At 42.2% G+C, this 24836-nt stretch overlaps 1 long non-coding RNA gene across 1 annotated transcript; it reads right to left on the bottom strand.

The window, feature by feature from the left end:
• Window positions 1-4721: 4721 nt before the first annotated feature.
• On the bottom strand, window positions 4722-24238 carry LOC136631540 (uncharacterized). The gene is made up of 3 exons (XR_010793049.1): window positions 24159-24238; window positions 10968-11081; window positions 4722-7271 (listed from the first exon to the last, which is right to left on the bottom strand). It is a non-coding gene; the product is annotated as an uncharacterized lncRNA (long non-coding RNA).
• Between the last annotated feature and the right edge of the window lie 598 nt (window positions 24239-24836).

Consider the following 24836-nt stretch of genomic DNA (forward strand, 5'->3'; position numbering starts at 1 on the left):
ATGGTATATATGCCCTTGGATGCAGCCCACCCACTGTCTACTGCATGACATGTCCTCAAGATCTCCACTCAACAAGACAGTTGTAAAAACATCATCAGCTTCAAAGGTCTATCACACCTAGGGTTGCCTACTTTTCCTTCAAAAAATACTGGTCAGGTTGATATAATAAAAAAAGGACAATTTGGGACGTAGCTTTACATGGAATTAGTGACTAAACTTCCTTACTTTACAGTAGTTACACCAAGAAAATACAGAATTTACCCCTTTTTCATAGCCAGTGCCCCCAAACACTGCTAATCTAATGTATTCAAGTAGTGCATAAACCCCAAAATATATTCAGACTCAAAACCCAGAGTAAATACAGACCCCTTCCCTGCCAATAAATACAGACCACACACCCTAAAATAAATGCAGTCTCCAAAATAAATGCAGACCTCAGGACGCAGTCCACAAAATAATTCAGACCCCCGAGCCTAAAATGAATAGATTCCAAAATAAGTACAGAACCCAGTTCAGAAAGAACCAAAAATAAATTCAGACTCCAGTGTAAATGCAGACCGCAGACTCATAAATAAATGTAGACTCTGACACCATAGTTGCTGTTGCATTTGTTTGGGCAAGTGAGCACCGGGCCTACACAAACGTGACCCCAAATGATAGGGGACACCAGATGAATACCTCTCCCTAACACTGACCTACCTCAGCGGGGACATCGCCCCAATAAAGGGCAGCCCAGCAGTCTTCGGATCTGGGCCCTTGCTGCCTCTAGGAACCTGCGTACCCTGGATAGGACACATACCCATACCACCACCGACAGGGACAACTGGACAGGGTAAGAAAAGACACACAGAGCCAGAATCACACCATACAGCAGCCAAAATGCAAACACTAGTAGCAGATGTTAATGCTATAAATGCCAGATATATGTTGACATTTTGATTAAAATATGGAAGCTAGTGGGCCACCTCACATCTCCCGGCAATACTGCTAGTCCCTACACTAACTAGGAGTCCATAACCAAACAAAACCACAAGACACAAACCTTTCTTGCAGCCACCACACACAGAACCTGCTCACACCACACACAGAGAGAGAATGACATCAGAGAAAGCTGACTCCACCCACACCTAGGAAGACAGCTTTATGTGTGCTGACCTATGGTGATTGGCTGACTGGAGACACACACACGCCCAGCCAGCACAATCCCCCACACCTAAGCAGTAGAACTCCAGAGCACCTGTAGAACCACAGGTCTCAAGAGACAGGTGTGACAGTTGCCAAGAGCCCTTTCAAACAAAGGTGTCAGGGTTTGCGCAAATTTACAGGTAAGCAGGTAGTATGTGGGTGTTCTTAGTGTTTTGGGGCGATCCTTGAAGCAGGGATTAAAGCGTTGTCTGAGTTGTCATATCTCAGTACAACCCTTTTCCCATGAGTATCATAAGAAGCAGTGATATACGCACTTCTCCCTGCTCCTGCCTTGTCCCACGCTGGTGCTTGGTGTGGCCATCTTTGTTTCTGGACCGGAAGTTGCTTTAATATTTCATCCTCTGGCTTGAGTAACTGATTAAACATGGTTATGTGACCATACATTATTTATAAAAGTCCTTCATACATCTGTGTCTGGGGATCATTATACCATGCCTCTCAAACCGTCTTGGATTTGGCTGGACAGTTGCAAATTTCCCGTATCCCAGGAGGCAGGAAACATGTCATGTTTCCCTCCACTGCCAGGCCCTGATCCTGAACCTCCATCCATTACCACAGTGAAAAACTCTTTACTCACTCAGTGGCACCAGATGCTGCACTCTGTATAGCACAGCCTGACTCCTCCATCCTCTCTGGCTCTCAAAGTATAGTGTTCCAGTGCCGTGGGTTAGAGTTAGGCTATGCTGTACAGAATGCTGCATCCAGTGCTACTGAGTGAATGAAGAAGAGGGTTTTCACTGCTGGTAATCACTGAAAGTTCTGGAGCGAGGGCTCAGCAATGGGGGTCACTAGTAAATGGAGCCATGGAGGGATCATTGGAGCTAAGTGGGGCCATATCAGGGTCAGTTAATCAAAGGGAGGCTACAGGCGGGGCCCAACTTAGCAGAATCTAAGGGGGTTATAATGGATAGTTTAGCTGTGAAGTTACAGCTCTGTTGTATACAAAGTATATTGCTGTACTGTGTTGAATGGAGAAATTCCAAGTGGTCTTTCAGTGTTACTGCTTTTAGTTCCTTTTGCAATGTAATCTATATTATTTTGTGATAGGCTGAATTTGGTTGTCAGGGAGCAGGTGGCTGTAAGGTCTGCTATATTAAAGCATGTATATGCAACATCAGGAAGGAAATTGTCACCAGCAGGGGAAGAGAGAGGAAGGAATGGCTGCCCGCTGGGTCCTGTACCAGGACTTCTGGCATGGCCTACATATAGGCGCCAGAATCTGGGCTTTGAGCTCCACAGAAGGAGTTGTTGCCTAGTGGGGAACCTCCGAACAGATGAAGACTATGTTGCTTGAGGAGCCTGACATCTGCTGCCACTTTGTTTCCTGCCAGAAATAAGAGAGCACTGCAGGACTAAGATGCAGACTCTAGTTGTTGTACGTCTTGTACACGACAAACTGTTTGCTTATCTTACAAAGAACCATTAATGCTGATCAACTTATTGAGAGCTGCAAGTAATCCTTCATGAATTAGAGGTCCACTTTGAGTTCTACAAAGCAGATCCAGAGTCTGTTTCAGCTGCTTGTTTTACTGTTTGTTAAAGTTACGAAACAAAATGTCAGGCCTCCAGCACATTATTTGCCACTGTCTATCTTGATGCACTCCTGTGTTAGGGCGTATTCTGCCAGGTATGGCTCAGAATCTGGTCTGTGCCTGGTAATGCCAGCATCTGAGTTTTGGTTTGAGCAAAGTCTTACCACGCCACTAGCAGTGGTTTGAACCCAGAGTCTTCTGTTGTCACCAGCCCCCCTTAACCTGTCAGAGGGCCCAACCTCCACCTAAGGGCCCCTTAGGTGTACAGAATGCTGCATCCAGTGCTCCTGAGTCAGCGAAGAAGAGCATTTTCGCTGCTGGTGATGAAGGTTCTAGAGCGGGGAGACTCAACAATAGGGAGCACAATTAGTAAGTGGGGCCATCGAGGGAACACTGGAACTAAGTGGGGCAATAGTGGGGGTTCTGGAGCTAAGGAAAGCCACAGATGGAGCCCCACTCAGCAGAGCATGCATGTGTTCTGAATGTATTGAGGGGAGAAAGCTGCTGCCAGTCACCTTTGGCACCAGTTTATCTCCCCATATAAAAAGAATCAGACAGTTAAAATCTTACTGCCCTATCTTTATCTGCCATTAAGGGAGAGTTGGGAGGTCCACACAGACGATTGGCTGGCTTTGCCAAAGTTGTCATGTTCAGCCAATCTACATCTAATGTGCATGGTCGCCCATAGACATACATAGGGTGGAGGCTTACCAGTGGTGGAAGTCCATTGAACCATCTTCAATTTGTTGCGGAGGTCTTCGTTAGTATTCAACCCTGAATATCATGTATGCTGGTGATGAAGGTTCTAGAGCGGGGAGACTCAACAATAGGGAGCACAATTAGTAAGTGGGGCCATCGAGGGAACACTGGAACTAAGTGGGGCAATAGTGGGGGTTCTGGAGCTAAGGAAAGCCACAGATGGAGCCCCACTCAGCAGAGCATGCATGTGTTCTGAATGTATTGAGGGGAGAAAGCTGCTGCCAGTCACCTTTGGCACCAGTTTATCTCCCCATATAAAAAGAATCAGACAGTTAAAATCTCACTGCCCTATCTTTATCTGCCATTAAGGGAGAGTTGGGAGGTCCATACAGATGATTGGCTGGCTTTGCCAAAGTTGTCATGTTCAGCCAATCTACATCTAATGTGCATGGTCGCCCATAGACACACATAGGGTGGAGGCTTACCAGTGGTGGAAGTCCATTGAACCATCTTCAATTTGTTGCGGAGCTCCTCGTTAGTATTCAACCCTGAATATCATGTATGCTATATTAATCTCATCACTGTTATAATAAAATAGTATTAAACAGAAAAATCACACACCAGGGATCCTCCAAACAAAAAAATATATTTTAATGTTACAACATGAAAATCGATCAACTGTAAAACTACACAGGTATTGTCCTTATTGTCATTAACAATACAGACTTGGCTCAGAGGTTGGCAGTACGCTCTAAAAACCAGATGATGACAAAGCGTTGCCTTTACATTAAAGAGCAGAATTCCCAACATCAAAAAATTACTAGTAAGTTGAAGACCTTCAGTTGTCCTCTCCTGCCACGTTGTTAATCAGAAAGCAGAGTTGTAACCATCAGAGCCATCACTGAGATATGTAAGCCTCGCTCCCCTGAGCTGTATCCCACATTACCATGTTTTTTGGCATTCATCATGCGGTACAAGTCACATGATAACTTTTTTCTGTAGGTCATTATAATTACAATGATACCAAAATTATATATATCTTTTTTAGGTTTTTCCTCAAATAAAAATCATTTTTTTGGAGAACCATTTTTTTACATTGCTGCATTCAAAGTCCCAGAACGTTTCTTATTTTGCCATGGACAAAGTGGTGTGAGGGCATGTTTTTTGCATTGCAAGTTATAGTTTTTATTGATACCGTTTTGGTGTACATGTGACTTTTTTGATCACTGCTATTGCGGGGGATGTTTTGGAGGGAAAAGTGCAGAAATAGTTGTTTTCTTTTTTACATTTCTTTTTTATCCACATTGTTTTATATCCCCCTAGGAGACTTGAACCTGCAAACTCATGATCATTCAGAGAAACACTGCAGTACTTCTGCGCTGGAATATTATCACTTTGACTGTCTATGAGTTTAGGGCAAGCCATGGTAGACTTGGATGCCATTGACTGGTGTCTGGTTGCCATGCAACCCATCGGCCGTCTGAGATTTCATGGCGGCAGGCTGATGAAATCACAGGGAGCGCCCTCCCTCTGTTAACTTCCTACATGCTGCCATCAAGGCATGTAAGGAGTTTACAGTGGGGATTGTTGCAGTGGGACCCCAGATCTCACTCACAGCCATCTTCTGTTGCGGATGGAACAGACTTAGCTTCTAAGCCTACGCCATCTATATGCTGTAGATTTATGGTATTTCGTCTTTACTACCCCCTTGCCATGACATGCATGTATGTCATGGGGTGTCAAGGCATTAAAATGACCTCATAATTAAGTCCATTAATTCTGTGCTGATCATTAATATATTTTTATAGCGCCCTGGATGAGCTTTGTTTCTCTGATAGAGATTCAAATTCAAAAGAAAACATGCTGGAGGGTGCTGATTGCATTCAGGTACCGGATTTTGGACCAGATCTGCCCTGGAGATGTGGACTGAGCCTTATTTTTGAATTCACTGTATAGCAGTATGCAGTAATTACTCACTTCAGATATCTCTTCAGACCCATATTATACATTTCAGGCATTCATTGCGGGGGAAATGTTTAATTGGGGCTTGTGGGATTAATGGGCCCAATGTTTCTAAGTTGCTGACTACATGACCTCCTGTACTACCCTGATGGCAAGCCTCGTATAGTTACAGCTACAATAGAGATTATGATGAAGATTGCCCATTGAGGAGTCGGGGAATCTCTGTAACACCCTTATGGGAGCTGTAATTGCTGGCTCGGCTCCATGCAGAAGAGGACAACTAAAAGAGTCCTAGCTTTTTCCATGGTTACTGAAAGTCCTAATATGTCTTTGGTATTACAACATGTTAGTTCTCTACTTTGGCAATTACTACTTCCCACGTTGGCCCCCAATTTATACGTTAAGCGATCTATGGGACATTAGAAACAACATAAGCATTTGTTATATGAAATAAATTATATCAAATTAGCACAGCGGCACCCAGCTATAATAAAATGCATCACGTATACAAGATATCAATGGGGATCAACCCTTGATACACATTATTTCTTGAAATAAGTACTCTCTTTACAAAAATAACTGTTTTTCTTTCAAAGAAAGGAAAATAGAGGCATATTATACTATACAGAATCAAGTCATAGTAAGGCCCTAGTCACACTTGTGTTAGAATACTGTATGGTACCTGACCACAAGTCATTGGCATAACTGGAGTGTTATGTGTATGCGTTATACAATTGGCTCCACAACTTCATTTTCCATGGCCAACTATTGACTATAATGGAGGCAGAAAAGACAGAAAACGATGTGGCAATGCACTTTCTTAATATCACTTCCATTCCCAGCCAATTGGATGTTGATGACATACCTTTGTACAATGGTGCCCCCAATGTCTATTAACATAAAAGATAGCTCTATTCTTCTACGGTAAAAGGCTAATTTGCAGCTAGCCCTTTAACATTTTACCCCTTTATTCCTTTAGAGGGCACACTGCATGCCTAATTTGCAACAGTTATGCCAACCATTTGTGTTATAACACTATACAGTATTCTAATGCAAGTGTGAATTAAGCCTAACCTAACGATAAACTATTAACCTGAAAGTATCAGCTTATAAAGACTTGTAGCACTGAAAACACTGCCCGGTGACAAAACTCTAGCCAATACGCTCAGAATAAAGCTGAAACTCATCTGTGATGTTCGGTGGAATCTAAAAGTAAATGTCCAAAAATATCTAAAACTGCAATGATCTCTCGTACAATATCTAGCATCATCAGCGATAGACACATGTGCATCATATGCGTACAATTCATGAAAAGCAATGCAATTTGTACAATCACATAGGTAACGTGGTTTGTGTTGCTAATTTCACCGGTCGCTTTTGATCTGCTATAACTGTACTTGTAAGCTGTGCCGTAGATTATCGCATTTTCCACTTCAGAACCCCATGGACTTGATAACTTGCCACTAACAAGACAACGTCCCGGTACGTTGGCGCTCAATCTTTCATCCTGTATATTAGCAGCGGAGAGTTCTGTGTCAGGTGACTGTTAGAATAGCCCATTGGATACATAATATTTTCAGCAGCATAAGGCACAATATGATAGGAGCACAACTCCTCATAGTGCAGCGATTGGGTATAACAACCTTTCACCATGAGCTTCACCCGTTTTCTAGTATCTGTATACGTACTTCTGCTGCTCGGGCTGCCCTTGTAGAAGTCATAGTTTTCTTTATCAGCTTCCAGGTGGATCTTCCTGAGCAAGTTATTGATCAACACTGATCTCCGTAAGTAGATCTCTGGGTCTTCAAGAAAGCGAAGCTTTTCTAGAGACAGTTTGAGGATACAGGTCCGGTCTTCTGGTATTATCAGGTGCTGGAAAAAGAAATAGTGTATCAAAGCAAATGCTCTATAATATGTATTGATAGCACAGCAGGAAGCCAAACACGGGAAGGTTTTATCATCAACTAGCTGATATACCCGGCTTCGCCCGAGTTAATTTGGTACTGGTGTTTATCTGGTGTTCACACGGAAAATCTTATGAAGTCGTGCTTACTTTAGAGATACCGGAAAAACATATGTTCACCATTTTGCATAATTCTCTGCGTTACCCAGGAAACACCACGTGGAGGTAACCATGTGACGTTTAGTTTATATAAAATGACATCAGGAAGTGGGAGAATTAGATTACGTACATAAAATTTGGACACTAATTCTTTTGCGCTTAGAATTAAATAATCAAGTTGGGACCCATTAACTTTTCCTATTTATGACATAATCAATACTCGTGCCAAATTTCACGTTTCTATGACACTGGAAAGTGAGAAAATTAGATTCCGTACGTAAAATTTTGGATGCTAATTCTTTTGCGCATAGAATTGAATAATCAAGTTGAGACACATTAACTTTTCCTATTTATGACATAATCAATGCCTGTGCCAAATTTCATGTTTCTATTACATTGGGAAGTGAGAGATTTAGATTATGTACTTAAAATTTGGACGCTAATTCTTTTGCGCATAGAATTGAATAATGGAGTTGGGACCCAATAGCATTTCCTATTTATGACATAATCAATGTTCGTGCCAAATTTCCTGTTTCTATGACATCGGGAAGTGAGAAAATTAGATTCCGCACGTTAAATTTGGACGCTAATTCTTTTGCGCATAGAATTGAATAATGGAGTTGGGACCCATTAGCGTTTCCTATTTATGACATAATCAATGCTCCTGCCAAATTTCCCGTTTCTATGACACCGGAAAGTGAAAAAATTACATTCCGCACGTAAAATTTCGACGCCAATTCTTTTGCGCTAGAATTGAATAATCGAGTTGGGACCCATTAGCTTTTCCTCTTTATGACATAATCAATGCTCCTGCCAAATTTCACGTTTCTATGACACCGGAAAGTGAGAAAATTAGATTCCGTACGTAAAATTTCGACGCCAATTCTTTTGCACTTAGAATTGAATAATCGAGTTGGGACCCATTAGCTTTTCCTATTTATAACATAATCAATGCTCGTGCCAAATTTCCTGTTTCTATGACACCGGAAAGTAAAGAAATTACATTCCGTAGGTAAAATTTGGACGCTAATTCTTTTGCACATAGAATTAAATAATCGAGTTGGGACCTATTAGCTTTTCCTATTTATAACATAATCAATGCTCGTGCCAAATTTCCTGTTTCTATGACATGGGGAAGTGAGAAAATTAGATTACGTACGTAAAATTTGGACGCTAATTCTTTTGCGCATAGAATTGAATAATGGAGTTGGGACCCATTAGCATTTCTAATTTATGACATAATCAATGCTCATGCCAAATTTCCCGTTTCTATGACACCGGAAAGTGAAAAAATTACATTCCGCACGTAAAATTTCGACGCCAATTCTTTTGCGCTAGAATTAAATAATTGAGTTGGGACCCATTAGCTTTTCCTATTTATGACATAATCAATGCTCGTGCCAAATTTCCTGTTTCTATGACATCGGGAAGTGAGAAAATTAGATTCCGTACGTAAAATTTGGACGCTAATTCTTTTGCGCATAGAATTGAATAATGGAGTTGGGACCCATTAGCGTTTCCTATATATGACATAATGAATGCTCGTGCCAAATTTCACATTTCTATGACACCGGAAAGTGAGATAATTAGATTCCGTACGTAAAATTTGGACGCTAATTCTTTTGCGCATAGAATTGAATAATTAAGTTGGGACCCATTAACTTTTCCTATTTATGACATAATCAATGCTCCTGCCAAATTTCGAGTTTCTATAACACCGGGAAGTGAGAGAATTAGATTCCGTACGTAAAATTTGGACGCTAATTCTTTTGCGCATAGAATTAAATAATCGTGTTGGGACCCATTAACTTTTCCCATTTATGACATAATCAATGCTCGGGCCAAATGTTAAGTTTCTATGACATTGGAAAGTGACAGATTTAGATTACGTACGTAAAATTTCGACGCCAATTCTTTTGCGCTAGAATTGAATAATCGAGTTGGGACCCAATTACTTTTCCTATTTCGGAGATAATCTATGTGTGTGCCAAATTTCATGTTTCTACGACATCGGGAAGTTGGAGAACTTTTGGCGAGTCAGTCAGTCAGTCAGTCAGTGAGTCAGTGAGGGCTTTCGTCTTTATATATATAGATGACATCATGTGGTGGCCTGGGGGGGATCTTGACATTTGTTAAAGACATCAGGCCTACTGAAAGGTACTAGATTTCTCTATCATAGGTGACGAGATGTCATATTCCTGTGGAAGCAGGTCAGGAGAAGCCCAAGTTATCTCAGCATAGAAGAAGGGCTTGTCATAGGGGCCTCTTTCCTGTCTATGTTTATAACTAGAGATGAGCAAGCATACTCGCTAAGGGCAATTGTTTCTAAGCCACGCTTGTGTGAAATAGGACATAAAACCACCACATGGGTAAAATCCCTAAAATGTGTCTGGTCTTTTAGGACCAAAACAGCCTCGTCCTTAAAGGGTTATAAATAGTGATGAGCGAGCATACTCGCTAAGGGCAATTGCTCGAGCGACCATTGCCCTTAACGAGTACCTGCCCACTCGAGAGACAAGGTTTGGGTGCCGGCGCGGGGGAGCGGTGAGTTGCGGGAGTCAGCAGGGGGGAGAGAGGGAGATAGAGATCTCCCCTCCGTTTCTCCCTGCTCTCCCCCGCAGCTCCCTGCCCGCCGCCGACACCCGAACCTTTTCTCTCGAGCGGGCAAGTACTCCATAAGGGCAATGCTCGCTCAAGCAATTGCCCTTAGCGAGTATGTTCGCTCATCACTATTTATAACCCTATAAGGACGAGGCTGTTTTGGTCCTAAAGGACCAGACACATTTTAGGGATTTTACCCATGTGGTGGTTTTACTGTCCTATTTCACACAAGCGTGGCTTACAAACTGCTGTAGCAGCGTGTTAACCACGCTGCTAAGATGCAGGAATTCTGCGGTGAATGAGCTGCTCTGTGCTCCCTGGAGCAGTCCGTTCACATGTCCGTGCTGTGAGTAGAGTGCTGCGGTGACACCCATAGGTGCCTGTGGTCAGCACCATGGACAGCGCCACAGCACAAAGCTGACAGGCGAGTCATTTTACTGTTCTTTATTGCGCTGCAGTGCGTTCCTTGCAGTGCCATTTTGGAATAGGCCAAAACACCTACTTTGTAGGTGGGCAGCCTACTTGTAAGCAGGTCAGCTGACTCGGTAGGGCGGATCAGCGGACTCACTAGGCCCAGGTGTTTTGGATCTGCATGATTTCGTGCCCGCAGCGGCCTTCTGTGTGTAATTATGCAGAAAAAAATCGAGTGTGTCGCTTTTCCCTGGCGGGAAAAAAAGACACATGTGAAGGAACCTATTGTAGGAATTGGGTTCCATATGCCACCCTGTGGCCGTTGTGGAATTACTGTTGCAGCAATGTCTACTTATACTGCGGAATTCAACTGCAGATTTGGTACTTGCTGTGGGATTTACGTTGCAGAAAGCCTGCAGCGGGTACGAGCCACGTGAAGGCGCCCTAATTATTCAGTAGTAGCTGCTCCTGCCAACTCATCTTTAGCAACTTACTTTTGGAAAACACCCCTGGTAATCCTGATGTAAATTTTCTTCTTCTGCATATTTCCTCTTAAAGTAGGCTACTTTCGACGTTGTTGAAATGGATTTGTCTTTCTAGAGATGTGCCTGTTGCAAAAACATAAAACATTGTCAACTTTTTAAGGGTATTCTAAGATAAGAATCAAATGTTAAAAAATGACAGCCTTTGCCACCATACACTCACTTCATCATAAAAGGAAGAATGCTTTGCATTGATCAGTGATGTACAAGAGTGGGAGCCCGATACCAAGACCAAGCTGGCCCACTGTCATAGTGCTGCATTTTGCTTGCTTTTCTCTAACAGTGTCATTTTTAGCCAAGGTTTCTCTGAAAAAAATGTTCTTGTAATTCATGGGTGTCTCAGCAGTCAGACACCGACCACACAAGGACATACTATCAATGATCAGTTAGGGAATCATTGTTTTACTGTAGTCCTCAAATAAAACCACTAGAGGTCCTCATTAGCCCAGTGAAAAGAAAAATCAAAAGCCAAATGAAAAGTACAGAAATGTTTATTAATCTATTTATTTTTATTTCTTTAATGCCTCATTGCCCCACATGATGAAGCCACCACTTGGAGCAGCAATATGAGTGGGCATTTAATTTCCCATGTGCTAGCATTTTGTCCTACCCGACTCCTATATTGCATGCTTTGAGTATTCCGTATGAAGTTTAAATGTATGGATTCATTTATTTATTTCTGTATTTATTATCTACTTTAAAGGCTGTGGAAATCTTTGTGCATGGAAAATCAATACACACATATCATACTAAGTCCCTGCAGAAAAAAATAATGCTCTTATTTGTTTTGGGTGTTTTTTGCATTTTTCTTATCGTGCATTTTGAAAGCCTGATACATGGTTAACAGGCTCTCTTACAAGTTTTTGGGTCCAGGGTGTTCCTTGCACTGATTAGCTGGTCTCTCTCATAAATACGGGCAAACTCAGCTCTCTCTCCCAACTCCTCTTTTGAAGGCTGTGTAGCATAACCACTCCCACTCAATACTACACAGCTATCTCTCCATCTATCTCAGCCTCTCTCTGAACAGCTGTTGATAAGAGTAGAAAATTCAGCCAAACTGAATTACAGCCCTCTGTAATAGTAGCTTTCTCTTGTCTGTCGGATCTCCTCCATCATGTCTCTGCAGTGTCATACAGCCCTCTGTAATAGCTCAGTGGAAAGGCAGTGAATGCTCATTCATAGCTTAGGAGCTGGCTAGTGGAGAGCCAACCCCTGGGTTTACTCACTGACATAATTTGCTAAGATTTTAGTCTTCCAGTCTTATTACAAAAGTTTTCATTTCCAAAAATATATTGCTTAAAAAAAGACTACAAAGTTGTACTTAGCCAATAAGAGTATCTGACTAGGCTTGGATTTATTTATTCTTCTCATCAATATATAGCATATATTTATGCTAGTTGCACATTTTTGTGGACTTTGGAGTCTAGTTTGGCACTTCAGCACTTTATTTAGATTCAGTATATTTATATACACAAACGTCCTATTTGTTATGTTCTTTGGTTGTTTTTATATCCAGATATTTCACTGGATTGCCTATGGAAAGTGTTATTCTTATTTTGATAAATTATGAATGCAAGGCCTTATGTCCACTGCTAAATTGTTATTTAAAATCCGCAGCGTTTTTCTCGCAGCGTGATCCGCGCCCCATAGGGATCCATTGGACACCTGTAGGTGTCATTTTCCCCTGAGGCGCGCATTGCGTCTGCGGGAAAACACCCGCGGCATGCTCCATTTTTAGTGCGGGTCTCCCTATTGAAGCCTATGGAAGCCGTCCGGATGTGCAGAACACCCGTACCTGAATTTCTGCTCCCCGGCGCGGTAGCGCGGGAGAGCAGGAGTTTAAAAAAAAATGAAGTGCCCGGCTCATGCGCGCGGCATGCTGCCGGCGTGCCGAGTACATCCATCAGGCCGAAGAAAGAAGATCCAGCCGCGACGGAAGGAAGATCCGCAGCGTCCGGACAGGTAAGTTAAACCTTCTTTTTAGCCTCATGTCCACGGGAAAGAAGGGACCCGCTGCGGGATTCTGCATAGAGAATCCGCGGCGGGACTGATTTTCCTCGTGGACATGAGGCCTAAGGGCTCCCACACACTTGCGTTTGCGTTTTTTATTAACGCGATTGTCAATGGGACATTCTAATGTTTAAAACGCAATGCAATTGCGTTTTTGATGCATTGCGTTTTTAACATTAGAAAGTCCCATTGACAATCGCGTTAATAAAAAAACGCTAACGCAAGTGTGTGGGAGCCCTTAGTTGTCTGGTCTTGGTTATTAACAACAATTATGGTATTAATGGAGACTATTTTCTTTTTGAACACTCAACTTTTCTCTTATTAAGGCCCTTTACATGGGTGGAATATTTCAACTGGGACACAGCGGAATTTTATGCTATGGAATCTTGCATCAAAATTGCAGGGATACCTGAAGATTGTTGGGCGTAATTGCAGGCCATGTGTGACAGCTGCAGTAGGGAATTGAAGAATTCCTCTGCTGCATCTGTCACAAATGTGGCAGGTGCAGCAGGGCATTCTTTTTACTAGCGTGCAGCAGATGTGTTTTTCATCCCCACAGAGGACACGGCAGCGGCAGAGGGTGAGGTTTTTTTGTTTGTTAGTTTGTTTTTTTCACACTTAAATTATTGTTTTTCAGGGAAGAGCTTATATGTAAAACCCTTCCATAAAAAACAATTCAGGGGTGCCGGCAGACAATTGTTTTCAATGGAGCCGCCGGCAGCAGCCGCAGCTCCATTGAAAACAATGCAGAGCATGGGTCACCTTCAAAAATGCTCGAGTCTCCCATTGACTTCAATGGGGTTTGTTACTCAAAACAAACTCTCGAGCATTACAAATAGCTCGGCTCGAGTAACGAGCACCCGAGCATTTTGGTGCTCGCTCATCTCTAGTGTTAAAGTCTTGTGATCCCTTTGCCCCCCCTCTCCGCAAATAACTTATTCTCCATATCATGTGGGAACCCTGGGTGATTCCATAGGGCTAAATGTTTTAATATGCAGAAGGAAAGCTAGAATTTCTTTTGTGTGCTCTTCCACTCCCTCAACATGGTCAAGTTCTTAATTTTTGAAGGAAGCAATTTTAAAAAAAGTGTGCAGCAATGTGCAACGGTCCCGATGGGCATGGAGATTTGTAAATCCAATCTATAATGTGTCTTGAAATGTATGCAAGATTGTAACCCCTTATGTTTTACATGTTGGTTCCATCAACATTTTTCCGCCTTTCTGATGAGTGGTGGGCTAAGTTGAATTTCTCAAGGCCATAAAGCTCCCTACTACAACAACTCTGGTGTGGGTTGGGAGTGATCTGCATTGAGTAAGGGCCGTGATGGCGTAATCCAGTAATGGGAACGAGAAAGCACCATGTTGCTTTGAAGGTTTCTCCTCTTGCAGCTTCATAGTCCAGTGTTGATCCTCACGTGCCCATTGTAGGCACGTTTGGCAATGGACAGGGATCAGCATGTGTAATGTGACCAGTCTTTGGTGGTTTTAATATTATGGCTGATCACTGTATATTACTTGACATGATATACAGAAAATAGATACCGATGATTTTATGCACAGGTGGTTTTGGGTTGACATTAAGAACTAAGATCCTACAGAAATAGTATTTCCCTGAAAAATCAATCTGTGCATTTTGGCTTGGGAACAAGAATAGGCGAACAACCCGTGTTTCAGTAATGGAGGCAAAGTATGACATTATAAGCAGTGTAAACAGCACATATCAGCCATCTGTTTATGGCGGTTTATCAGTTATATGACTGTAATTGTGGTGGGGGGGGTGAGTTTTTCTTATATACATATCAAATTACTAAAGGAATTGTCAGAACCCATGAATGTTTTTACCATAAACTTGGGATATGTAAAATAACAAACAGAGTTATACCTTATCGATCCTCCTCCATGCCTGCCAATTACTGGCTGCAATGAACATCATAGAGGTCAACACTGTGGCCAGTGAGTGGCTGCAGGGAACACTTGTCATGTCGGCATGACTTCGCTTGAGTTGTGTGAACAGAGAGCAGGGGAAACCCAGGAAGTGTTGGCACATCAGGAGTGGCAGAGGATTACTACTGTTAGTATTATTCCATTTGTTATTTTATAGCAGTCTAAGCTTTTAGTAAAAACCATTCATGGGGTTCGACAACCCCTTTAATGACCAAATAACACAATATGACTACAAGAAAATAGCAGCTCACAGAATAACAAGGGAATAAAGTTGAACAGCAGCACTCACCACTACCAAATCCTAAGCTGTATCCTACAGCCTTGTCTGCACGCCCAGACCGGGAACGAGTCCAAATTCCCAAAAATATACAGATAATAAGAGAGACGTCAGGCAGCAGGTTTGGTGTGGTTGTATTTTATGCATTCATAAGAATACACAGACAATAATGCCTCCTCAGCTTGACAAAGACTCATTCTTTAGAGTCGAAACGTCGCCATCTTGTGTGCTGAGGAGGCATTATTGTCTGTGTATTCTTATGAATGCATAAAATACAACCGCACCAAACCTGCTGCCTGACGTCTCTTATTATCAGAATAACAAGGGAAACTCTAGGGAACCTTTGTTTTATGGATAAGTGGGTGTCCCATCCAAACCATTTTAACATATTTATGAATAGTCATGACCATTCATGGCCAGGGGCGGGCTGGCTATAAAATCCACCAGGAAAAATCCTAGTAGACCGGTCGGGTCTTGGGGCCAGTGCAGGGACTGAAACATTTTTCTTTTCTAAATCTGGCTGCAGCTTGCGTAAGCAAAATTAAAAAAAAAAAACGCATACTCACCTACGTCTCTCCTCCCGGCTTTAGGCCCCTGTTGTTTGCATCGGAAGACCGACAACTGGACGTAGCAGTCAAGTGATCACTTTATGCAGAAGTCAGTGTGGGACTCATGTGGTGCAGACAGCAGAGGCCGAGAGGAGAGATTTATTTTAAGCAAATTCCGGGAAATTAGCAAAAGAGCCATTATTACTAGAAGGGGGGCATGAGGGCCATTATTATTACGAAATAGGGGACCAGGAGGGCAATTATTACTTGAAGGGGGCCAGAAGGGACATTATTAGCTAAAGGGGGCCAGGAAGGGCATTACTACTTAAAGGGAGCCACAAGGGGTGTTATTATTACTAAACACAGGCCAGGAGGGGCATTATTACTAAGTGGTGGCATAAAAGCGAGCACCATTACTGAGTAGGGAGCACTAAAGGTGGCGCTTACTGTGTGGGTTTTACAAGGAGCATAAAAAGGGGATACTTTTACTATGTGGCACATATGGCATTATTATTATCTGGGGCATGATGGATGGAGACATTGCATAGAGGTATGGTAAATGAAGGCAGTGGTTGGAAAATGGAGGAGCCAAAGATGTCTGCCTGTCACTTTCTGCAGAGACAAGTTGTGTCAGGGAAAAATCATGATGGTAGTCTGAGCTGGATGGAGAAGAATAGAGGGGCATAGAGGGTAACTGTACCATAATCACTTGGTGATTATGGTCTGTAGAGCGCCTGTGTACTTGAAATTGAACTGGTATATTCTGCTGTATGGTCACAGTATGAGGGTAATATTGGTCTTTGTAAACTTTTTTCAGTTACACTATAGGTGTATTATGTGGTAACAGTCTATGGTTATTAATTTGCTCTCATCTATTGTTGTTATTGGTATTATCATTCTTTGCAGTAGTTTTTATTTAGTAGTAGTATGGTAGTATATGTGATCATGGTGTGCAGTATAATTTGGTCTTCATATAGTGTTATTTTTTGTAATGTTGATCTTTGTAGTGGTCTTTATTCAGTACCCTTATGGTGGTATTATTCTATCACTACGTGGTGGTATTATGTGATCATGATGTGGTGTATTATTTGTCCCTAATAAAGTGTTATTAGTGGTAATGTTGGTCATGTATAGTGCGTTTTGTACAATGACAATATGGAAATAATTACACGGGGCATGACAAATGCAGTAAAACTAAAAAAGGTTTTATTTTTTTAATTGTGTACATTTTTAAAAAACTTCATTAATTCTGTTATTTATTTTGTCCCACTAGGGACATCACGTTGTACACAGCATAGCAAAGAATTATTAACTGTTAGTCCAAAACTGCAGAGCAATCTGTTAGGCTGTGCTGAAGTCATTGCCTAATAGGCATACTACAGTAGCATGCCTAGAGGACTTACTAAAGAATCTGACTGAAATTGCATTTGCAGGGGGCTGATTGCAACAGAGAGAACCCCCTTCCTCTGTTTAACCTCCCTATTCACCACGGCATCTAAAAAGTTAAATGACCAGTATCTGAGTTTTCTCTGATCCTGGCCATTACAGTGAGAGCCTAGATGCCAGTCAGCACAGAGCCCTCGCTGTGATTATACGGGCATGAGACCCATGCCATAAATGTCTGTCAAGAGGCTTAAGACAAGCCAGTGTATGATGTTCCTTTATGTCATGGAGGCCTAACAGCTTTATACCTTAATGTATACCTACAGCTCTAACATGTTCTGTGCTTCCTAGAAAACCTGCTGCAGCGAGCTATACCTGCAGCGTGGGCTTCTCTCCTCCAACAGTCAATACAGCTCCAGCTGGCGGTTCACTGACCCTTGCCTACTTGTATTCGCCCCACTTGCTGCTGGTCTGGGCCAAGCTACAATATTACTTTGTAATTTTTTTCCATGGCCGCTTTGAGTTCCCAATCTGCTCTTGTCCATGGCCATAAATAATGTGATATAAAGTAGGTGTAAATGCATAAAAATGTCAATAAAACATTGGCGCATATTTACTTAGACTGGTGTTACATACACCAATCTAAGTAAACTCTGCACCAGGATAAGTATGATAAATGTATTACCAACTCAAGGGTCTCAATACATATGTTGTATCTGGAGACATCCACATGTGTCAACCTGAAATCCATGCCGGCTACAAGCTGGAGTAGGGTTTTGCTACAATGTACGCTAGTTTCTGGTGTAAGTTATAGTAAACCTGACAGGTTGTGTGCAGCCATAACCCCCTAAGGCTAGGCCTAGGACTCAATAACTTTTTCAAAAAGTAGCAGGAAATGGTGAACACTACCCAAAAGTTGCAATTTTGACACTTTGTCATGCTAGAATTCTAGCACAACATGGTTCATACATATGCCCTATTGTATATGTATCAGGTAAAGTAGGGGAGTCAGTCCTACACTCTAACTATGGTATAAGTTACATTGTGTAAGCTGGATCATAGCAGTATTATTCAACAGGGCGGGAAACATAGAAGATTGATGGGAGAAGACCACAGACTGCAACCAATTTGTCCTTATATTATTTCCATTTTATCTTTTATTTTAGGATAGATATATGTTTATCCCAGGGATGCTTAAGGGTGCGGTCACACGCTGAGAAAACGCTGTAATACAGCAAAAAATGCAGCTGCACGCACAAATACACAACGCCTGATGCGCAAAAACATGGCACAAATGCGCATATAAGGGCTCAGTCACAAGGGCGCATCTGGGCGAAGAAAGAACACATGACCTGCTCCATTGCCTGTCATGTGTTCTTTCTTCCGGCGGTGCGGAGAGTCGTCCGCACCTGCAGTGCGGTCGTCTTCTTCGTGCAGTAGCACGGGCGCATCGGCGCCCGGATGCACCCGTGTGACTGAGCCGTAAACATGCATACGCTCATATGGATCTGGCCTTACATTGCAGTTACAGCAGAAAATCCACAGTGTTTTTTTCCCTCTACACGTGAACAGGATTTGCTTTAATCCTATTTATTTTAATAGTTAACATTTCCACTGCGGTTTTTCAGCAACGTGTGAGTGGTTTTCCTGTCATTCAATAATGATGATTTATCCACAGAGTAGATTATCAGTAGCTGATAGGCAGGAATCTGCTGCTTGGGATCCCCGCCAATCAGGTGGTCCTCCAATCACTGTCAGTGAAGCCAAGCTGGATGTCTGCATTGGTCATCAGAGCCAGAAGTGTAATAGAATGGCTTCCCTCCTATTGAAATCATTTGGAGAAATATGTTCCATTACACGTTCATTTCGGTCACAACTGGAAGTGTAATTGGAGACGTCACTCCCATTGATTTCAATGAAAGCAAAACCTTTCTATTACACTTCCGGCTCTGGCTACTGATGTGGACGTCTGGCTTGGCTGCACTGACAGCAACTGGAGGATAATCTATCCTGAGGATAGATTAATAAATGGTCGGAGAACGCCTTCCTTTAAATTCAGTTATTCTTGATTTTCCAACCTTGCTCCAAACATCTATTAATCTTCCCGTAAAATAACATACTGCTGATTAAATGGGGAGCAAAAGGCATGAATGCCTCAACTACCCATTTTATAGCAGGATCTGACTATGGGTGCTATATAATGTTACTCTGTGGCCATGTAGTATATATATATATGACATATATGTATATATATGACAATATGCGGTATTCAGCACATCGGATAGTACACGATCGGGATGTTAGTGTGCTCTCTGATCTAAGTTGTGTCCGAGTATCTCAAGAGTAACTTTTTTAATGCCTCGGTGTATGCACCCTCATTTGTGCTTTGTATAGTGGTATTATTAGGAAGGTCTACAGCAGTCTAATTTGGATAATGATTAGTATTGTTATGCATTGTTATTTGTACACTTTATGCCATTTTCTGCAGGACTATTGTTATGGCTATACAGAATTCTTAGTTGAACCCTTGAAGGTAGAACAGAGTAATTAGAGAAGAACTCTCCAAGGCGGTGTGTGTTTACTGAGTCATCGAAATACAAGCAATGGTCTCAGTGGGAAAGCTTATGCATCCAGGATACAGGTGCAGCAATATAGAAGTCTCTGGCAATAGGAAAAAACAAGTTAACATGCATGTATTCTCTTTCGCATTCAAGCTTTGAGAATGGTAGTGCAGAAAATGAGAGCAAAGCAAGGATAAAAAATTCTTAAAAGGATACTGTCTCTAGGATATATTCCCTTTAGATATGAACTTCAGTTCAATGGCCTACCAAGGTTGAACCAGTGGAAACAATTGTGCCTGCTTATAGGTCCCCTTAAGGTGCCAGAATTTTACAATCCCATGACTAGCATCACGGGCAGTATGAACCGGGACAGATCACCATACCCCCATGTAACTGTTATTCTGAAACACTATGACGTTGCAGAATCAACACACTTTGAAGCTTGCCTGTTTGACTTGGGAATGAAGCTCTCGAATCCAAGAGGCGGGCCACGATCGGCTGTACCTGCCAGCAGCATATTGACTGACAGCTCCTATTGCTGTTTGTGTACAGGGAGAGAGCTGCCAGTCTTCATGCTGTGGGTGGGTAGAGCCCTTCGCGGCTGGCGTGTTGGATTCGGGAGCCCTGTTTCCAAGCCAAACTTAAAAGTGGGTTTATTCTGAAATGCCACAGTGTTTCAGAATAACACTTACAGGGGCCATTGAGCAGATCTGTTCCTTAAAACAAATAGCCAAATCACAGGCAATTTGCAGCCACATGTTATTTACACTGATGTCAATGCTGACAAAGTCACTTGCAAACTGTGACCAAAATCCAACCAAATTGGATTTTTTGTGGCTGTAGTTTCGCAGCTGTGTTAGGTTGCAGGTCAAAACCTGACACCATGGACAGTCATTAAATGCGACGTTTGCAGTGCGACACTCCAGTCTTCAAGTCGCGCAACACATCACTGTGTAGTCCCAGCCTTAATGTTTTAAGAGAAAATAAAGGCACAACTAAAAGGTCCTTTCTTATCACTAGGATATACCAGCCATGTTTGATTAGCGGGGGCCCACTAATCTCGCAGATTGCTGGAACAAAGTGGCAGTGACCATACCACTTTGTCTTCTGACAGCTCCGCCTGCCTTTTTGGGCATACACATGGTTGGCCATGGATTTTAGTGGCTATCCCTTAATACAAATATTAAAATCAAAAATGTTAAAGATAGAAAACTTTTCAAACTTCCAAATTAAATGTTTTTGCTGTAAAACTTGGCACTTGACTGAAGGACATTTGGTCTCACAACGCCCATTAAATGTACTGCCATTGACACCCACTTTCGTTTTCAGTGGCGCCATGAACAACTAAACTGGACTGCTTTGGAGTGGAACCAGGTTGTCTTCAGCGATTAATCCAGGTTTAGTTTAGACGCTGACATCGGCCGTGTTTGTGGGACCTAGGGGTCAGTGGCTCAATCCTGCCTTTGCTGTGGAGCGGCACACTGCCCCCTGCTAGTGTGATGGTCTGGGGGGCCATTACATATGACAGTCGGTCACCCCTAGTGGTGGTACAAGAAACATATTCAGGACATTCTGCAGCCAAATGTGTTCCTCTCATGGCAGGGCTTCTAAAAGGGATTTCCCAACAGGATAATGCTCAGCCACACAGGAACATCCCTGCAACATTTTCACACTTCCGTGCTGCCCGGTCACCAGATTTATCACCAATAGAACATGTATGGGACCATCTGGGACACCAACTTAGACAACCTACGAGTTTGCACAATCTAGAGGCTCAGTTACACCAAATGGGGATGATATGCCGCAAGATACCATAAAGAACTTGTATGCCTCAATACCCACCCGTATCACATCTTGTATCCAAGCTAGAAGCTGAACAACAGGGTACTAGAGCCTCAACGTCCGCCTGTATCACATCTTGAACCCAAGATGGAGGCGGTCCAACAGGGTACTAGAGCCTCCATACCCGCCCGTATCACAACTTGTATCACAACTAGAGGTGGTACAACATAGTACTAAAGCTTCCATACCCGCCCATTTCACATCTTGTATCCAAGCTAGAGGCAGTACAACAGAGTACTAGAGCCTCCATGTCTACCCATATGATGTCTTGCATATAAGCTAGAGGCAGCTCAACAGGGTACTAGCGCCTCTATGCCTGCCCGTATCAGATCTTGTATCCAAGCTAGAGGCGGTACAACAGAGTACTAAAGCCTCCATACCCACCCATTTCACATCTTGTATCCAAGCTAGAGGTGGTATAACAGGGTGCTAGAGCCTCCATGTCCACCTGTATCACATCTTGTATCCAAGCTAGAGGCGGTACAACAGGGTACTAGAGCCTCCATGCTTACCCATATGACATCTTCCATACAAGCTAGAGGCGGCTCAACAGGGTACCAGATCCTCCCTTCAAGTATTCAGTTTTGCGCAAGACATTCTCCTTTTCCTCTGATATTGTCATCACTTAATTATATCAATCTTACAATCACACAGAGAAAGTTTTATTTGATTCCGACAACTCCTTCTAGGTGCTTGATATTTTTGACAAAGAGTATATAATGAAAAAAGTATATATTTTTTTAAAGGTTACTAAAATTACATTGCTGAAATCTTCACTTCACCACTTTGCTATTCTCTTCTGCATTTTATAATCTATAGTATATAATATGATGCCAGACCCAATAACAACTGCCACTTACCTATCACAAGTGTCCATCTTTTACATGATTATTTCCTCTTTTTAACCCACATCCTTTTTTGCTCTCCTAAGTACTTGGTTCCTGTTTTCATGTTAACATCAAAACAGCTTGATTTTTAAGTATATAAATGTGTTGTGATATTAATGACAATTTGTAGCATTTTTAGCCGAAGTAGGACAGTCTGGAGTTGTGTGATACTTATAAAGCCAAGCCCTAAAGAGCCTCTGGGTATATTCACATGCAGCGGATATGTGGCAAATGTTTCTTTCAACAGTCCCATACATCTGATGAATTATGAAAAAGTCCATGCACCCTATGTAGACATAACCCTATTCACTGGATTTGTGTAAGTGTGCTGTGTGTTTTTATAGAGGAGTGACGCAGAGTGTTAAGGCAACTGAAATTCAGTCTAAAGCTCTCGCTCACGACCTGAAGGTTGCTTGGTTCAGGTAGCTGGCTCAAGGTTAGCTTAGCCTTCCATCCTTCTGCGGTCGGTAAAATGAGTACCCAGCTTGCTGGGGGGTAAAAGATGACTGGGGAAGGCAATGGCAAACCGCCAAGAAAACGTCACGATGTGACATCATCCTAGGTGTCGGTCATGACTTGGTGCTTGCACCAGGGTATTTTACCTTACCATTACCTTTATTACATAGCCAGGTTTGCTATATATGGGACTGGTATGGGACAAAATTTCAGTTGCAAAAATGACTGCAACTAATCTGCCCTGGGTTAACAAACCATTCCTATGACAAAATTGTATAGCGCAAAACGGACTCCACTGACTTTAATAAGGCCCATCTATGTTTTGTCATGCCTTCCAGCATTTTCCCAGATGAAATGGTACAGCAGCATTTTAGCGGAAATCTGCAACCCAAACAGAGTCTCCGGCATAGATGTGAATGGGGCCTAACTGGTATTATATTATTATTACTTTACATAAAGACATTTTTGGTCAAGATGATTACGGTAGTTTTGTATCATAAAAGAATGAAAAATGCTTGCATCCGAAAAGCGTCCAGTAACAAGCAAACAAAAGTAATCCTCTCTCTGAATGTGTATAGTGATTGTTATCACAAAGTTCGGAAACTATAATCCATTCATACAAGTCATGTCTATACAATAAAATGAGATTATAGTGATGCCCTCCGCATGCACCCAGGTGCGACTGCCACCTCTGCACCCCATCTACCTATGCTTCTGATAATATGATCTTTAAGCCAGCTTCCTATGAGTGTATGCGTATTTGCAAGTGCATGAGCGCCACATATTTGCGAAAGGAACGTTGCTTTTTTGCACATACATCAACATATATTTAACTGTTTTTTTGTGTGCGCAAAGCAAAAAAATATGCACCAATGCTCTCAGCCATTGCAATGGCTAATTAGTCTAATAACTTCAAGATGCGTTCTTTTCCTATGCAATTACGCACAGTATCCCGCATCTCCTAGCATATTGCACATCCCCATTGACATCTATGGGGAGTTTAGTCGCGTAACTGTGCAGGAAAAAAAGAGCAACCGGGAGAAATACGTGCATGTGAGCGAACCCAATGGGTTCTATTTACTACGTATTGCACATGCGAATTTTGTGTGCGCAAATACGCCATGTAAAGCTGGCCTTAAAATGGCTCCACGGGTAGAGATAACTTTAGAATCGGACGCACAAAGAAGCTCCACATAGCATTCAACATGAAGATGAGTAATATAACAAATAACCCACCTGAAAGTTACAGTTCAGACTGCAGTACGACAGAAATCATCAATGATCCCTCTTAGCCATTTGCATAGCCAAGTAAGCATTTCTTTAAAAGCTCGCCTGCTGAGAATAAAAATGAGGTAACTGTAAATACTATATTAAACCAGATAGGAAAATGGTGATGCAACAGTCCCCGTACGACAGCAGAATAACAGTAATGAGCTGCACTAGCGTAGTTAATGACTGCTCAGTTACATGTGCCTGATGTGAATTATCACTGTGAAAACAACTATTCTATTGTAATTATCACTGTCTTATATAGATTGTCTCTTCAGAATAGCTCCATATCTCCGTAAATATATTGCTATTATGACAAGAGTATAAAATAAGGAGGAGCGCAATGGTAAAATTCAAACAGCACCAGAAACGTCTACTATAATGCACTCTAAATTCTGCAAATGGCAACTAGACTTTTCAATCTTGTCGCCATTTGTGATTAGTACCACCACAACACAGTGCAGCTGTAATAAAATAAAGACTTTTTTTTTGCATTCAGCAGACACCCCAGCTGATGACGCATGCTACCAGGGGCAGGAAAAATCTCACTGCCCCCTACTGCTGTGTCAGGTAATTATGTAATATGGAGCTGCACAAGAATGATACCAAGAAGGGTAACTGGCATCTGTCAAATATTGAGGGTGG

The sequence above is a fragment of the Eleutherodactylus coqui genome, chromosome 6 (genome assembly GCF_035609145.1).
Source record: "Eleutherodactylus coqui strain aEleCoq1 chromosome 6, aEleCoq1.hap1, whole genome shotgun sequence".
NCBI lineage: Eukaryota > Metazoa > Chordata > Amphibia > Anura > Eleutherodactylidae > Eleutherodactylus > Eleutherodactylus coqui.